Source organism: Hypanus sabinus, unplaced genomic scaffold (assembly GCF_030144855.1).
Source record: "Hypanus sabinus isolate sHypSab1 unplaced genomic scaffold, sHypSab1.hap1 scaffold_202, whole genome shotgun sequence".
Lineage (NCBI taxonomy): Eukaryota > Metazoa > Chordata > Chondrichthyes > Myliobatiformes > Dasyatidae > Hypanus > Hypanus sabinus.
The window spans coordinates 335,169-350,858 of record NW_026780120.1 but is presented as its reverse complement, the minus strand read 5'-3'; the positions used below and the strand labels follow the sequence as shown (position 1 = coordinate 350,858).

Below are 15,690 nucleotides of genomic sequence, written 5' to 3'. Positions count from 1 at the left end.
TTGCATTTGGGGGTATCTCACTGAACCTGTCCTACTCATATATCCAGTCCTTTAGAATGCCTTCCACTAACTTTCCCACTGCTGATGTCAGGCTCATCGGCCGATAATTCCCGGTTCACATTTCAAGTCGTTCTGAAACAGCCGGACAACATTAGATACCCTCCGATCCTCCGGTACCTCACCTGTCACTAAGGATGATCTAAATATCTCTGCTAGGGCCCCTGCAATTTCTCCACTTGCCTCCCACAGGCCCTGGGGAATTATCCACTCTAATTCACCTCGTCAGCAAACTCCTCCTCCTCGGTAGTCAGTATAGGATCCATGACCTCCCTGCTGCTTTTCCTCACTTCTATAGATTCTGTGTCCATCTCCCGAGTAAATACAGATGAAAAAAATCAGTTTACCATCTCCCCATCTCTTTCAGCTCCACACATCGTTCACCATTCTGATCTTCCAGCAGACCAATTTTGTCCCTTGCAAAACCTTTGCTCTTAAAATACCTGTCGGATCATAATTCACCCTGTCTACTAAAGCAACCTTTCATGTTGTACGGCACAGTAACCTCGTGTCCTCGATCACCCTCCTGATTTCTCTCTTACGAGGTCTCTTGCATTTCTTATACCTCACAAGTGCTTCATTTGATCCTAACCTCACCTCTTTTTCCTACCCTGGGTCTCTAAACCTGTTAGTCTAGCCTTTTACTCCAAACCCAACGTACAAATTCTGTGCTCTCAATATTTCACTTTTGAAAACCTCCCACTTACCAAGCATCTCTAACAGAAAACCACCTCCACCAATCCATACCTGCCAGATCCCTTCAGATGCCACCAAAACTGGCCTTTCTCCAGTTTTGCATCACAGTCCGAGGACCAGTCCTATCCTTCTCCGTACTTAACTTGAAACTAATGGTTCCTTCAGGTTGTCACTGAAGTGGGAGGGGAGGTGGTAGTCAGGATAACCTCCCAATACCCATTAAATGTTCTCAATGGCCTGCATCTCAAACAGGCTCTGACAACCAAGTCCAGCTCCTGGCTTCCACGTGTGGTTTAGCTGATATGCCCAGAGGAGCTGTTTCTACTGACGGGACAAGGGACAAAGGCAGATTATTCATGCCTTTAAAGCATTCGCTTCAGGCAGATTGGGCTTGTCGGCCGTGGTTGGGAACTTATCTGGAGAAGGAAATTTCTGAGCTCAAACCCCCGCTGTCTTGCAGCGATACCCACTCAAGTGTATGGGTTTGGGAGTAAACCCTGAGAAATAACCTGGAGCTGGGGTCTCTAGGACAATCCTATCCACTCATGTGTACGGGTTTGGGAGTAAACCCTGAGGAATAACCTGGAACTGGGGTCTCTCGGACAATCCTACCCAGTCATGTGTACGACTTTGGGAGTAAACCCTGAGGAATAACCTGGAGCTGGGGTCTCTAGGACAATCCTACCCACTCATGTGTACAACTTTGGGAGTAAACCCCGAGGAATAACCTGGAGCTGGGGTCTCTCGGACAATCCTACCCACTCATGTGTACGGCTTTGGGAGTAAACCCTGAGGAATAACCTGGAGCTGGGGTCTCTAGGACAATCCTACCCACTCATGTGTACAGCTTTGGGAGTAAACCCTGAGGGATAACCTGGAGCTGGGGTCTCTAGGACAATCCTACCCACTCATGTGTATGGGTTTGGGAGTAAACCCTGAGGAATAACCTGGAACTGGGGTCTCTCGGACAATCCTACCCAGTCATGTGTACGGGTTTGGGAGTGAACCCTGAGGAATAACCTGGAGCTGGGGTCTTTAGGACAATCCTACCCACTCATGTGTACGACTTTGGGAGTAAACCCTGAGGAATAACCTGGAGCTGGGGTCTCTAGGACAATCCTACCCACTCATGTGTACGGGTTTGGGAGTGAACCCTGAGGAATAACCTGGAACTGGATTCTCTAGGACAATCCTACCCACTCATGTGTACGGGTTTGGGGGTAAATCCTGCGGAATAACCTGGAGCCAGAGTCTCCAGGACAATCCTGTATTGAGTTCTACACAGACTGGCAATTCCTGAGATGCCCCTGGTTCCAAACTTTCTATTTCTCTGGATTAATTAGCTTCGAGGAGAATGGATCCTCCTACATGGACAAAAGCTTGCTCTCCATATCCTACAGTCCTGGTTGTGTACTGGCTCTCATATCATGTAGACAGCTAGGGTGCAATCACCATGGGAGACAGCGACCAGCGGAGGGTCTCAGTGGAATTGTGATCACTAGATCCAAAGTGTGTTCCTGCACACACTTCTGTCACCTGTCCTGTTTCGTCCCCAAGGGGAGATCCAGTACCTTTCTCAAATTAAACAGTCTATATACATAATAGAATTTACCAGTATAAAACATTCAATGCCTTTTATTTCTTTACACATGTGATGAAAGCATTAGCTTTTGGGACACCGTTAAGAAGGTGACTCCTGTAAGAAGCTCCGATGATAATTGTCCAATATTCTCATTTTAGACTGCTGCATCTGAAACACAGCTACACCCATGGACAATACAGGATGTGACGTGCTGTTAAGGCATTTAAAAAGGTGGAGTGGGCTTTATGATTAACTCCTTGTGGTGGTCAAAAGTGGGGGTTCTGTCCAACTCCTACTCACCTAACCTGGATCATCCAGTGACCAAGTGTCATCTAGTTTACGTGTCAGGACTTACCAGCTGTAGACTTGGACCGTTAGATATCGGGGCAGAATTAGGCCATTTGGTTCATCGAGTCTGCTCTGCCACTTTCATCATTTCCCTCTCTAATATCTACTGTTAGGCAGCCCTAATATCCTGCCTTCCTGACCCAGTAAGAATCTATCAATCTCTGCCTTAAATATACCCAATGTGGAGACGAATTCCACAGATTCACCCCTGCGGCTAAAGAAATTCCTCCTTATCTCCGTTTTAAATGGACGTCCCTCTGTTCTGAGGATGTATCCTCTGATCTGAGACCCCCACCAGTGGAAACATCCTCTCCAATGTGGAGAAAATTCCACAGATTCACTCCTGTGGCTAAAGAAATTCCTCCTTATCTCCGTTTTAAATGGACGTCCCTCTGTTCTGAGGATGTGTCCTCTGATCGGAGACCCCCACCAGAGGAAACATCCTCTCCAATGTGGAGAAGAATTCCACAGATTCACTCCTGTGGCTAAAGAAATTCCTCCTTATCTCCGTTTTAAATGGACGTCCCTCTGTTCTGAGGATGTGTCCTCTGATCTGAGACCCCCACCAGAGGAAACATCCTCTCCAATGTGGAGAAGAATTCCACAGATTCACTCCTGTGGCTAAAGAAATTCCTCCTTATCTCCGTTTTAAATGGACGTCCCTCTGTTCTGAGGATGTGTCCTCTGATCTGAGACCCCCACCAGAGGAAACATCCTCTCCATATTCACTCTATCGATGCCTTTCACATTTGAGAGGTTGATTGAGATCTCCGCTCATTATCCTGAATTCCACAAAGAACAGGCACAGAGCCACCAGACTCTCCTCACATGATAAGCATTTCACTCCTGGAATCATGAACCCTCTCCAATGCCAACACATTTTTTCTTAAATGAAAGGCGTAAACCTCTCGCAATACTCCAAGCGAAGCCCCACTAGGGCCTTATAAAGCCTCAACCTTACATCCTTCCATTTATATTCTAGTCATCTTGAAATAAATGCTAACGTCGCATTTTTCTTCCACTCCACCAACACAACCTGCAGATTAACCTTCGGGGAATCCTGCACGAGGACTCCCAAGTCCCTTTGCGTCTCAGATTTTTAAATTTTCCCTCCATTTAGAAAACACTCTACACTTTTATTTCTTCTACCAAAGTGCATGATCATACAGTTCTTGACACTGTGCTCCATCTGCCACTCCACCTATGTTCATATTGTCTGAAAACCTGGCCACAAAGTCATTAATTCCATCATTGAAATCACTGGCATATGTATAACATCGAAAGAATCGGTCCCAACACAGACCCCGTGGAATACCAATAGCAGCCAAACAGAAAAGGCTCCCTTTATTCCCACTCTTTGCCTCCTGCCAATAAGCCAATGCTCTATCCGTGCTATATTCCTTCCTCCAACACCATGGGCTCTCAACTTGTCAAACAGCCTCATGTGTGGCACCTGGTCAAAGGCCCTTTTGTAAATCCAAATACACAACATCCACTCATTCTCATTTGCCAATCCTGGGTGCTATTTCCTCAAAGAATTCCAGTGGAATTGTCAGGCAAGATTTTCTCTTAAGGAAAGCACGTTGACTACGGCCTATTTTATCATGTGCTTTCGAGTCCTTAACCACATCCTGAACAATTGCCTTCGATATCTTGCCGACCACTGCGGTCAGACTAACTGGCTGATAATTTCCTTTCTTTAGGCTCTCTCCCTTCTTGAATAGTGGAGTGAATTTTGCAATTTTCCTGCCCTCCGGAACCACAGCAGAATATATTCATTCTCATCACTCTTTCCTCCACAATGTCCTCTGCCACCACTTTTAGAAACCTGGGGTGTAGACAATCTGGTCCAGGTGATTTATCTACCTTCAGACCTTTCTGTTTCCCAAGCACCTTCTCCTTAGCAATGGCAACTTCACTCACTCCAGCCCCTGACGCACTTAAACTTCCAGCATACTGTCAGTGTCTTCCACAGTGAAGACTGGTGCAAAATACTTATTCATTTCATCCACTATATCCTACTCCTCACATCCTACCTCTCCAGCGTCATTTTACAGCAGTCCAAAATCTACTCTTGCCTCTCTTTATATATCTGGTAACTTTTCAGAATCAGGTTTATTATCACTGCCATGTGACATTAAACTTGTTAACTTAGCAGCAGCAGTTCAATACAATACATAATCTAGCAGAGAGAAAAAAGTTAATAATAAATAACTCAATCAGTTATGTATATTGAATAGACTAAATAAAATGTGCAAAAAGAGCAATACTGTATATTTTTTAAAAAGTGAAGTAGTGTCTAAAGATTCAATGTCCATTTAGGAATTGGATGGCAGAGGGGAAGAAGCCGTTCCTGAATCACTGAGTGTGTGCCTTCAGGCTTCTGTACCTCCTACCTGATGGTAACAGTGAGAAAAGGGCTTAATAATGGACGCTGCCTTTCTGAGACACCACTCCCTGAAGATGTCCTGGGTCCTTTGTAGGCCAGTACCCAAGATGGAGCTGACCTTTGTATTCCATCTTTTTGTCTTCTTTTAGTTGCCTCTGTTGGCTTTGAAAAGCTTCCCAATGCTCTAACAGTCTGGTTGTTCTGGGAGAAGAAAGAGAAAGTAAATTCACAGGCTTACAGCAAGACAACGACAGAACCACTTACACTGAGAGTCACCCATTTACACAGCATGAGAATCCGCCACATCTTCTTCACTCCCCTGTCTACCTGTGTGCCTCTTTCAGGGAACTCTATACATCTCCCCATCGGACTCTCTGTTCTACAACTCTCCCTGGACCCTGTCATTCACTCTGTGTGTTCCACTCTGGTTTACCTTCCAAAGTCGTGCTTGTCCAGTTAAGTTGCCCCAACCATTCCTGGGCCCACTATCCCGGGTGGCCTCCATCCCACTGTAACCTCCGACAACCCTCATCCTCACCATTGTGGTGTTGTGCACACCCTCACTGACTGTTCAAGCTGAGATTTTGGAGCATGAACAGAAACACGGGGACGAGCTGTCATTGGATCTTCTCAACCATCCGTGTAGACGTGTTACAGCCCATAATATCTGCTTTGCATCTGTTTGTCTCCGGTCTCCAGGCAACCAGAGATGAAACCCTGTGGTGATGCTGCATCGCATTGTGATGTGTCCCGCCCGTGTCACAGTGGCCTTGTGATGTCAGGCCTTGACCTCTCCCTGATTGGTCACTCCTCAACACCTCTGCATGTAGTAAAGGCCTTGCTTGGCCACATTACAATGGTGTGAAGATGGTGAAAATATTAACTGGTGTCCATGGTGACCCTGGGAATGGTAGAGGTGGGATTGTTCACTTACCTGGCCCCTTGTCCGGGTTAAGGGAGATTCAGTGTGAAAATTGTGCTTGCCTGTCCAAATACAGTAGGTTCTGATTAAATGGGGTCCAATTAAATGGCTGTCCCTAATTAGACCAAGTTTCATGGAAATAGTTTGAAAAAGACAATCTAATTGATTAACAATTGACACATTTAAATGAAAAGACAGTATGATGAAACTCTGTATTAGTTCCTAACAGTTACCAACAGAAGAATTCAGTGCACGTTGCCGTGTTCTTTTGATTGACTGTCAAAGAACAAGTCAGCACAGACACCGAGTGCTGATAACAGACTGCTTGCATTGCCTTCCAGCTTCCGGTAATCTCGAAATCCAACAGTAATTTTCCTGGCATCTTGTGCAGGCACCAGCTCAAGTTCAGACGTGTCTAAGGGCCACACAAGTCACCTGACTGAAACTAGTTAGAAACTGTTCAGCAAAAATCTTCTGTCCCAAATAATCAAATGGAACGCTGGCTAATTTCTCCATTAGTTTTTGTTCTTTAAGTGTTGCCCCAGCTGCCCCAATGAGCCAGAATCCATTGAATTTATTAATCCTGCCCTTTAGAATGCCTTCCAGTAATTTACCCATGACTGACGTCAGGCTCACTGGCTGATAATTTACCAGAATCCACAATATTTATTAATCCCACCCTTTAGAATTCCCTTTAATAATTTATCTATAATTGATATCAGGATCACTGACTGATAATTTACCTGCTATATCTTAGAAACTTTCAGAACAATGGAACAAAGTCAGTTCTCCTCCAGTCCTCTGACATCCCACCCATGACCTAGGACATTTGAACTCTTCCTGCCAGGGCCTCTGGAGTTCCTGCATTAGCCTCCCACGAGGTCCAAGGGGATACCTTGCCAGACCCTTCGATTTATCCACCCTAATTTGCCTGAAGACAGCCAGCACCTCCTCCTCCGTAGTCCAGACAAGGTCCATGACCTCACTACTCTTTTGCCCCAGTTCTACAATCGGTGTCAGTCTCCCAAGTAAATACTGATGCGGAAAATGCATCTCTCCCCTCTCTGTCAGTTCCATGCATAGATGGTCACGCTGATCTTCAAGAAGACCAACTCTGTCTCTTGCTACCCTTTTGCTCTGAAGATAGTGAGAGAAACTCTTGGGATTTTCTTTCATCTTGTATGGCACTGTAACTTCGTGTCCTATTTTCCCCTCCAGATTTCCCTCTTAAGCGGTCACGTACATTTCTTATACTCTTCAGGTGCCTCATTTGATCCTACCCTTCCTTCCTTTTCTTACACGAGCCTCAATATCCCTCGATAACCAACAGTCTCTGAACCTGTTAGCCTCGCCTGTTACTCCAAAAGGAAGGCCTCACCTGTGGCTCCTTGTCAAAAGCTTTCTGAAAATCCAAATACACAACATCCACCAATTCTCATTTGTCTATCCTGTGATATTTCTGCAAAGGATTCCAACAGATTTGTCAGGCAAGATTTTCCCTTGAGGAAACCATGTGGACTATGGTCTATTTTATCACATGTCTCCAAGTAACCCAAAACCACAACCTCAACAACCGACCCCAAGACCTTCCCAGACATTGAGGTCAGACAAACTGGCCCATAGTTTTGTTTCTTTTGCCTCCCTCCCTACTTGAAAAGTGGAGTGAAATTTGCAATTTTCCAATTCTCCGGAAACATGCCACAATCTCGAAAGATCTTTACTGAAACCTGCACAATCTCTTCAGCCACCACTTTCAGACCCTTGAGGTGAGGACCAAGTGGTCCAGGGGACTTATCGACCTGAGGCCCTTTCAGTTTCCTAGGCACCTTCTCCCTGGCAATGTCAGCGTCACTCACTCTGCACCCGATACTCTCGAACCTCCGGCACACTGCTCGTGTCTTCCACAGTGACGACGGATGCAAAATACTTCTTCCGTTCCCCCGCCATTTCCACCTCTCCAGCATCGTTCTCCAGTGATCTGATCTGCATTCTCTTCTCTTTTGCTCTGTATATATCTGATGCAGCTTTTCACATCCCCTTTACTATTATCGGCCAGCTTTTGCTTCTTCATCACTATTTTAGTTGACTTGCTTTGGTTTTTATACGTTTCCCAGTCCTCAAACTTCCTACTAAATTTACTCTATTCTATGCCCTCTCTTGGAGTTCTATGTTGGCTTTGACTACTCTTGCCAGCCACGGTTCGATCAGGCTGCCTTTAAAATGCTTCTTATTCAAGGCAGGTATCGATATGTCCCTGATTAATCAGTGTCAAAGGTTACCAGGGCAATGCAGGAGAATGTGGTTTAGAGGAATAATGTATCAGCAGTGCTGGAGGCAGTGCAGACTCAATGGGCTGAATGGCCTCGTGCTGCCCCTATGCCGCATGGTCTTACAGTCTGACGGGCTTACTTCACCAAGGCATCGAGCAGCAGTTACAGGCTGTATGCTGGCCAACCCAGGCTGTGCCGTAATCGTCACAAGTCAGGACACGTCTCGGCCCGATGCAGGGCAGCGATGTGTGAAAACTGCAAGCAGGAATGCCACCAGACAGAGGACTGGCAGGAGAGGAAACGCGACAAACTCTGGAGACGGCGGTCACCTCCACAGAGCCCGCCCCTCACTCACTGGCCCCTCCACACTGGAACGAGAAGGAGAGCTGGCACCCCAACCATAATTATTTTTTATTTATTCATTAACGGGATGAAGCATCGCCAGCTGAGCCAGCATTTATTGCCCATCCTTGTTACCCTTGAGGAGGGGGTGATGAGCTGCCTTCTTGAACTGCTGCAGTCCCTGAGGTAGTTATATGGTTATAATAGACAGAGAGGGTGAGAGAGGGTCAGATCACAGGATAAATCCCCCCATACCCGCAATGTGTCAGTGTTGGACACTGGGCTGAGTTCACAGGAATATAATGGACAGAGAGGGTGAGAGAGGGACCGTCCACAGGGTAAATCCCCCCCTCACCAGCAACGTGTCAGTGTTGGACACTGGGCTGAGTTCACAGGAATATAATGGACAGAGAGGGAGAGAGAGGGACAGTTCACAGGATAAATCCCCCCACACCAGCAATGTGTCAGTGTTGGACACTGGGTTGAGTTCACAGGTCAGTTAATCTCCCCGCCCGGTGAGCCGCACCTCCTGCCCTGTCATTGGTCAATACGCCTGCGCAAGGTTGCCAGACTGAAATACTAATTTAAACCCAAACAATACTAGAAAAAAGCCAAACAAATTACAATATGTTTCTCACACTCACATCACATGAAAAGCTCCAGATCCAGGTCATTACTATTCTCTTCACAGGAATGAGTGGAACGTGCAGCACAAACCTTGTCCGATGTGAAGTTTTTTAGCATTTCTGGAGATGCAGTGAAGTCTTTGCAACACAGGCCTGAAAGCAATAATTCTGCCCTGATTCTCACCGTAGCATCAAGAAGATTCAGCTGCATTCTGTTTCTTGCCTTTGTTTTACCGGAGGATACAAGAGAAAATATCCTCACAACTACAGCATTGCTGACAGGGGTAGTTAGGCAAGTAAGGGCAAAGGTGGCAACCTCTTTAAATGCCTGATGGTGAAGTACACCAATCCAAAACTGTTCAGTGTCTGTCGGGAGTCCGTCTTTCTTAAATGGAGCTTCTTCGTTCCAACCGACAAAAGGCATTTTTCTGTGTTGTTCTTCAATAATGCCGACGTTGTTTCCTGCAAGGTGTATAAAGGGTAACTCGGAAAACATGGGCCTTGAGTCTTGATTTAAAAATATCACAGGGCTCAATTTTAATAAACTTTCAAATGTATCTCTCGTTGATGGAAGTCTACATGTAACTTGACTGAGAGGTTCTTCTAGCATAGACATACATCTTTCTTTGACATTTTTTATTTCTAGATGGGCCAATGTTCTGCTGTAGGACCTTATTACATGCTGTTAAGAATTTGATACCAAAATCAACTTCATCAATATTTTTTTTCTGTCTTTTGGCATCATACAGTCTGCACTGAAGACTCTTCTGGTGTAAGAATACTTGTTGGTAAAATTCATAAGTATCAGCTTTGGTTTGCTGAAAAAGGCTGTTCAGTCTTTCAAATTCATGCACAACAGCTGTTGCAAACTCAAAGAACAAGTAGTTTTTGTAGTCTGAGTGACAACATTTCCTTTAGGCGTCTTGCTTTGAATTTTGTACCAAACTTTGATTAGGCTAGTTCAGCAGAAGTGAAATAACCCTTTAGCTCTTCCCAGTTCATCAAAACTTTTCCACACAGAAGCCACCAAGCAGATGAAGGGTTTACACCGAAAGGAGACACATCTTTTAGTCTAGACCACACAGAATTGTTGCATCCAACCATGTCTGATGCACCATCAGATGCAAAACCAATGCAATTTCCAAGACTCTGGCCACAACTTTTCATTTCCTTGTCAATCAAATTGAATACGTTTTCTCTTGCAGCCTCTTGCACTGGAATTAAACCTAGAAACCCAGTTACAACTTCCTTTGTCCTGTCACTTAAAAATCAAACTAAAATACATAAGTGTTTTTCTGTTGAAATGTCTGTAGATTCATCTATGATGATGGCATATTTCTTGTTCTGAAAGTCATCAATAAGATCAGTTCTCAGTGCAGGCAAAATGATGTTTTTGATTAAGCATGCACATTTAGTTTTATGTAACTCTATGTGCTCCAGTGTACTATCATGATTTCACTAAGGTGGTCAACTGTACATATCGCACAATGGCAGGTCATGCTTACAGCAATTTGCAGCTCTGCTGCCTTAACTTTATCATTATCTTGCCTAAGTCTTTGTTACATTAAGCTGCGTCTGGAGTTCTCCGCTAGTGTCACTCCGATTTTTCATGATTTGAAAGGTTGCTAACTCTATTACCAATGATGATATTACCAATAACACTAGTAGGTAGAGTAATTGCCGTATAAATGAATATATTCCCTAGATTACAATGCTTATTCCAATCACTACCAATACAACTACCTCAGAAGTTTTTTCAACAGTTAAATAAATATGTGAGGAAGTTCCTTTGGAAAGGTAAGATCTCAAGAATATCGTTGGAAAAATTGACATGGAAAATTGATCTAGGAGGGTTACAACTTCCAAATTTTAAGAATTATTATAAAGCAAATCAACAGATTTATTCCATCTTTTTTTTGATAAAGATAAACCAGCATGAACTAGAATAGAACTAGATAAAAAAGGAGAAAATACACCAGAAGATTTTATATATAAATGGGAATCTAAATGGATACGGGAAAAGAAAGAATCTCCTATATTAAAACATTTGATTGATTTATGGAATAAATGTTGATGATAAAATAAGGAATTCTTTATTAGCAAAGAGATCTTCAATTCAAAATAGACATTCCTTTTACAATGGATAATCAACTTTTATATAATTGGTTTCAAAAACGGATTAGATATATAAGAGATCGTTTTGAAGGAGGTATATTAATTTCATTTGATCAATTAAAGAATAAATATAAAATATCTAACACTCTTTTTTGTTACTTCCAATTAAGGGCTTATTTCCGAGAAAAATTGGGTCAAACAATGTTATTGCCGAAATCTAATGAAATAGAAACTTTAATTCAAAAAGGAAAAACTAAAACATGTATTTCTTGTATGTATAGTTTGATTCAAAAACAGGCAATTAAACAAGGAATCCATAAGTCAAGACAAAAATGGGAAACTGGCTTGAATATTAAAATTGAAGAAACAAATTGATCAAGACTATGTCTTGACAGTATGACAAATACAATAAATATCCGGTTAAGATAAGTGGAATATAATTTTTTACATCAATTATATATTACACCACAAAAAATATATAAATTAAACCCAAATTTATCTGATCAGTGTTTCCGATGTAACCAAGAAATTAGTACCTTTTTACATTCTACTTGGTCTTGTTCTAAAATTCAACCTTTTTGGACAAATTTAAGAGTTTTACTGGAACATCAGCAGCCTTTTGTACCCAGACAAGTTTTTCTTCCCATTTGCTGTTGTACTTACCATTGCTCTCGGAACAAGCTTTCCATTTCTTTGACGACATGTGTTGATGATAAATGATTTATAAAAAGAGCCGAAGGCGTCACAGTTTCACCACAAAACGTGATTCCGTATAGAAAGTCGATGTGTATGATTATAAATCACATCCGAGACAAACTGGAGCCGGATCACGTGACCGGCCGTGTTGCTGGTTTGGATATTGCCGAATGGAACTGACCGAAATACATCTTTCTCAAAGGAAAATGTTTCAGAAACAGGATGGCTTGTAATTTTCGTGCAGATAATGTTAACAGGTGAAAAAGCCGGGAAAAAGCCAAATGAATCTTCCGAAGCCAAACAAATTGAATAAAAAGCCAATTTTCTGGAATTTGCTCCGAAAAAGCCAATCAGGTGACCGCGCACCGTCGCGCGCAGTTCGTCTTACGTCACTGCTCAGGTAACTCCGCCCATCCCGAGTTACGTCATTGGGCAGGTAAACCGTCGGCTCGCGAGCTCCTCCCTCCGCCTCTGGTCGGTTCGTTTCCCGCAGCGCGTGCCCCACCTCCCTCGCTTCGTTATTCGTCGCTCAGTCCGTCAATCCTGCTTGTCCCGCCTCCCTCCCTCCGTCATTGGTCGATTAATCGACCCGAGGCTCGAGCTCCGCCTGAAGATGTCGGAGTGTCTGAATGGGGGGGGGGGGTATGAGGGTGAGGGTGTCTTTGGAGTGACTGAGGGCGGGTTTCGGTGAGGGTGTCTCTGCGTTTGGGGTGACTGAGGGTGAGGGCGGTCTGTGGGGTAGAGAATGTAGTAGCTGAGGATGATTCAGTGAGGGAGGGTCTGGTAGTGATGAGGTTTTCAGTGAGGGAATGAGGATAAGCAGTGTCTCTGTAGGAGGGACTGAGGGTGAGGAATGTTCTTGGTGAGGGAGGGTATGAGAGTGTCTCAGTGAGGGAAGATTTGGGGGTGAGGGTCTTGATGAGGGAGGTTCTTGGGGTGTGGAGGGTCGGTGAAGGAGGTTCTGAATGGGGAGGGTCACAGTCAGGATGGTGTTAGTGAGGGGTGTCTGAGTGTGAGGAGGGTCTTAGTGAGGGAGAAGCTGAAGCTGAGGAGGGTCTCAGACCATGGGACCTCTTACATTGAGTGTTGGTCTGAGTATCTCCTGAGGTAGAGATGGGTCTGAGGTGAGGGAACACTCTAGGATAAGGGATGGACTGAGGAAACTCATGGGGTAAGAGGACGGTGTCTGTTGTAGCAGCTCCAGGGATGGGCTGAAAAAACTCCTGAGGTAGTGGGAGGGATCGAGGTGAGGCAGCTCCTGAGATCAAGGGACCATCTGACTTGAGGGATCTCCGTAGGGTGAGAGATGGCTGGGTCTAAGGGACTGACTTGAGGGAGCTTCTGAGGTAGTGGGGTAGTCGGAGTGAGGGGGCTGCTGAGGGTGAGGGACGGTGTGTTGAGAGGGAGCTCCCGAGGGTGAGGGACGGTATGTTGTGAGGGAGCTCCCGAGGGTGAGGGACGGTGTGTTGAGGGGGAGCTCCCGAGGGTGAAGGACGGTGTGTTGAGAGGGAGCTCCCGAGGGTGAGGGACGGTGTGTTGAGAGGGAGCTCCCGAGGGTGAGGGACGGTGTGTTGGGAGGGAGCTCCTGAGGGTGAAGGACGGTGTGTTGAGAGGGAGCTCCCGAGGGTGAGGGACGGTGTGTTGAGAGGGGGCTCCCGAGGGTGAGGGACGGTGTGTTGAGGGGGAGCTCCCGAGGGTGAGGGACGAGTCTGAGGTGGGCAGAGTCCCAATGGTCAGAGTCCACTGATGACGGGTCTGTTACAGGAAGGTGTCAGACTGAGAGCGATGGACTCTCCGTGTCAGAGGCAGAGGCAACGTCTGGTGAGGAGCCACAGGGGAACATTGAACAACAGATGGAAACCAGGCTGAGGTGAGAGATGGAGCTGAGACTGGGAGGGTGAACATTTCCTCTAGTCTCACTCCCCACTGAGATATCACTGCTGTCCCATCCCTGCCCCTATTATCCTGAATTAATCTCTACAACACCGTCCACCATGACTCTCTACTCTAGAATTACCTCCCGAGACCCCTCCACCACTGAGTGTATGTCCCTCATGATTGTCTTCACCTCTATAAGATGACCACTCATTCTCCTACACTCCAATGGGGACAAAACAAAAAGTCCCAACCTGCTCACCCTCTGTCCATAACTCAGTCCCACGAGTCCTGGCAACATCCTGGTAAATCTCCTCTGCACTCCGTCCAGCTTCATGATATTGTTCCTGTCGCAGTGTGACTAAACCTGAGCATAGTATTCCAAATCTGGCCTCACCAACATCTCGTACAATGTCAGAACATAGAAATAGGAACAGGAGAGGACTCACAGACAAGAGACAATCTGCAGATGCTGGAAATCCAAAGCAACACACACAAAATGCTGGAGGAACTCAGCAGGTCAGGCAGCATCTGTGAAAAAGAGTAAACAGTCGACGTTTCAGGCTGAGACCCTTCATCAGGACAGAAGAGAAAGAAGAGAAGTCCGATTAAGAAGGTGGGGGGAGTGGAGGAGGAAGTGCAAGGTGGTGGGTGATAGGTGAAACCGGGAGAGGGGGAGGAGGTGAAGTAAAGAACGGGGAAGTTTGATGGAAGAGATAAAGGGCTGGAGAAGGGGGATCTGATCGAGGGCAGAAGACCATGGGAGAAAGGGAAGGGTAGGAGCACCTGAGGCAGGTGAGGGGAGGGTAAGGAGGTAAGTTGAAAGAGGGAAAAGGGAATGGGGAATAGTGAAGGGGATTGGGACAATTACCAGAAGCTCAAGAAATTGATGTTCATGCCATCTAGTTAGATGCTCCCCAGACAGAATATAAAGTGTTGCTCCTCCAACCTGAGTGTGGCCTCATCACGACAGTAGAGGAGGCCATGAACTGACGTGTCGGAATGGGAATGGGAAACAGAATTGAAATGGGTGGCCACTGGGAAATCCTGCTTTTTCTGGCAGATGGATCGTAGGTGCTCGGTGAAGCGGTCTCCCAATTTTCATTGGGTCTCTCTGATATACAGGAGGCCACACCGGGAGCACCGGATACAGTAGATGCCCCAACAGTTTCACAGGTAAAGTGTCAGCTCACCTGGAAGGACTGTTTGGGGCCCTGAATGGTAGTGAGAGAGGAGATGCAGGGACAGTTGTGACTCCTGTTCTGCTTGCAAGGAGGAGATCAGTGGGGAGGGACAATTGGACAGGGAGTTGTGTTGGGAGTGATCCCTGTGGAAAGTTGGGGTGGGGAGGAGTGCAGGGGAGGGAATGATTTGCTTGGTGGTGGGGTCACGTTGGAGCTGGCGGATGTTATGTAGAATTATGTGCTGTACGTGAAAGTAGGTGGGGTGGTGGTTGAGGAAAAGAACTCTATTCCTGGTTTGACGGCGGGAGGATGGGGTGAGAGCAGATGTGTGTGAAATGGAAGAGATGTGGGTGAGGGCAGCGTTGATGGAGGAGGAAGGGAATCGCTTTTCTTTGAAGGAGCAAGACATCTCAGTCATTCTGGAATGAAGGGTGATGGGGATTTTACAAGTGACGGGGTGGGACGAGGTGTGGTCCAGGTAGCTGTGAGAGTCAGTGGGTTTGTAAAAGATATCAGGAGATAGACTGTCTCCAGAGATGGAAATAGAGATTGAGAAAGGGGAGGTATAGACGAGGTAAATTTGAGGGC

The 15,690-nt window shown here is 45.6% G+C and overlaps 1 protein-coding gene across 3 annotated transcripts in view; it reads left to right on the top strand.

Moving 5' to 3' along the window:
- The first annotated feature begins 12,769 nt into the window (after window positions 1-12,769).
- Window positions 12,770-15,690, top strand: part of LOC132387603 (uncharacterized) — a 156,464-nt gene continuing 153,543 nt past the window's right edge. For 2 of the 3 annotated variants that reach the window (XM_059959976.1, XM_059959975.1), the window contains exon 1: window positions 12,770-13,913. The gene's annotated coding sequence lies outside the window, so the exon portion shown is untranslated. Of the gene's footprint in view, window positions 13,914-15,043; window positions 15,095-15,690 lie in introns of all 3 variants that reach the window. The other variant, XM_059959973.1, reaches the window with a different exon arrangement.